This window comes from Octodon degus, unplaced genomic scaffold (assembly GCF_000260255.1).
Source record: "Octodon degus isolate 3935 unplaced genomic scaffold, OctDeg1.0 scaffold00306, whole genome shotgun sequence".
Lineage (NCBI taxonomy): Eukaryota > Metazoa > Chordata > Mammalia > Rodentia > Octodontidae > Octodon > Octodon degus.
In genome coordinates this window covers 111,993-114,777 of record NW_004524882.1, presented here as the reverse complement: position 1 = coordinate 114,777, position 2,785 = coordinate 111,993, and positions in this window count along the sequence as shown.

Sequence of the window (2,785 nt, the reverse complement as noted above, 5' to 3'; positions counted from 1 at the left end):
AAAAAAAAAAAGGATTTAGAAAATAACTGCTGTGGAAAAAATAAAGCAGATAAAGAAAACAAATTCAAGGAGGGAGAATGACTTTAGGCACATATGAAAGACTTTACTTCTAGACGATATCCGGGCAGATACTTGAAGGAAGTATAAAAATAAGGTCATTAAAATATGTTGGAAAAGAATATGTGTTGGAAGCAATTACATAGGAGCAGGACACTCTACGAAAAGGAGGACAGAAAAAAGAGGAAGCGGAGTAGGAGCAGGAAGAGCGGGGCAGAGGAGACAGAGTTTCACAGCTACGCTGCAGGGGTGCCAGTCCGCTAAAGGGCGGGGAGTGCAGCTGCACCGTGCTGTGTCCCACCCTGCTCCAGGGCTCCCTTCTCGCGTTAGAGCCCTGAGCCTTTCCGCTGAGAGGCAGCCAGCTGCAACCTTCGCCGCGTTTGCTGATCACATAGCATACTTGAGAAATAAAGAGACCAAGAGCTGTGCAGATGGTGAGGAAGCAGCGACAGGAAATACGCTGAGGAACAATCGATGTAAAGTGGATCAAGTGAGAGACAAGGGGAGGTGTAGGGCGTCACGCAGGACCTGGTGCTGAATTAAGACACGCCAATCACTGAGGTGGGGAAGGATGTCGGAGAGGCGAGCTCGTGATGAGCTCGGTTTTGCAAAGCTGGAATTACTGAACGTGCTGTGTAGCCCATATACTAAGCAGTGGATTGTGGGCCCAGGGCTACAAGAGATAGAAAAGAGTTTTAGTCAGAAAGAGCATGAACAAAATGCTCACTGAAGGTACTATTTGCAAACCTCAGAGCTGTTAGGAAAGTAAGTTAGCCCTAGGCCTGGTGGCACAAAGTGAAAAAGAGTTTATTGAGTAGATGAGATCTGCAGCTGTGAAGAGATTATTTGAAAGGGATCCTAGTTGTGGGAACTGAGAAATGTCACCTAGACTTTCTCCACAACTGTCCAACGCCCATTCTGGAACTGTGACTGTCCACTACATAGGACAGTCAGGGCAGTGCAGTCTAGTAGCTGTCCTTCCGTCCCTTGCCTTGGTCCAGAAAACTGCCCCAGAAACACAATTTTGACAAAATTACTTGGCTCAATTTCACATCACATTTCTAAATAACACTGTTAGACAATATAATCTTAATTTTTTAAATAAGTGATCAATTAAAATCATAAGTTAGTAAAATTAGAAGGGAATATACCATCACTTATCAAGAATTATTGTCACATCTTAGAAATACATATATCTGGAAACTAACACTATGCAGAGAAGACATGAGACCAGAGAATACACACAATTATAAGTTTAGACATTCAGTTATGTTACTTTTATATAAAACCCCTCACATACTTCTTGGCAATATAATACCTACATTTCTATTAGTTTCATTCTTATCTCTTTTTCATTGCAGTTGAAGTTTTACAAGGTTGTATTTGATTTGCTCAGCACCACAATCAATCTATGAAAGAGTCAGGACCAGGGAAAAGAATCATTGAGCATCTTTTATTTTTGCTGCACCTGGGCAAAGAACAAATGTAAGGCCATTTATCCCGCATGAAAGTCCGTGAGAATTACACTGGAACACATTCCCCAGCACAGGTCCAGAATTTTCTGTCCAGCATGGTGCTTGTCCTTAGTTTCTCTATTTCCTCAACAGATCATCATATTATCTTCCAATGCACTAGAAACCCACTGATACATTTAAATCCAATTTACCCATTTCCTAAGGCAACTCTCCTGCTTACCATGATGGCAGGTGAACCAAAATTCATAAATTTATGGAATTCTAGAGAGGCAAAATAGGGCAACTGGCAGGGCAAGTCTGGGATGACATCCAGGTCTAAATGGTTTTAGGGGACTTAATTAGCATTGGAAATCTCTCTCTGTCTCCAACTACTTCCTGGAGAGAATAATCAGTATGGTCCCAAGTGACTTCTCACTTTAAAAAAAATAAAGGCTAAAGAAAAAAAGAAATAAAGATATGATATGCTCATGCAATTGCCAACTTGGAAATGCTTTCAGTGAAGGAATGAGACATGGTATATATCACCATTTTTTCAGCACTTTCCAGAGATGAGTCTAACATACTTCTGGCTCAGAAGCCCTGGCCAAGGGAATATAGCCGCTGCTAACATCATCCATCTGTGTAGACAATATGTTAAGGATCCATCCCACCAATAGGAAGTGCTTAAGGCGTGCTTCATGGAATAGTGCTGAAGGCAAACTTGTCCTTTTTTAAGACTGTACCCATCTTATCCTACCAGGTGCTACTTTGATTAACTTATTTTAGCACAATCTTCCTGTCTTGTCCCCTGATGCTCAGAAAGACACGTGGAACCATCCAGAGGGACATGAGGTACCTGCCGATGACTGGAAAATATGTGTGTACAGAAGCAGGCTGAGGACTCTGCAGAAATTGTCTCTCCTCATACTCAGCCTTGAGTGATGTGACAGCTGGGTCTGGACAGACAATGAACAAAGTAGAAAAGGAAAAAGAGAAAGCTTAGAAAGCCTGTAGCTAACACTTCATTCTAAGATAACTAGAGCAAGTATTCAAGGTTGCTTAGCAAAACATTTGGTAAATGAATAGATAACTGGCCCCAGTTTTCCAGAAAAACTAGGAGATACAACCCAAGACTACAGTGAATCTTTAAACTAAGTATTATGATGAAAAAGTTTTGGCATCACCTCCCAAATACTACACTTTTCTGTAAGCAAATTTTTTGCACAGTTCTTGTCACTTTCTTTATTTTATTTATTTATTTATTTATTTATTTA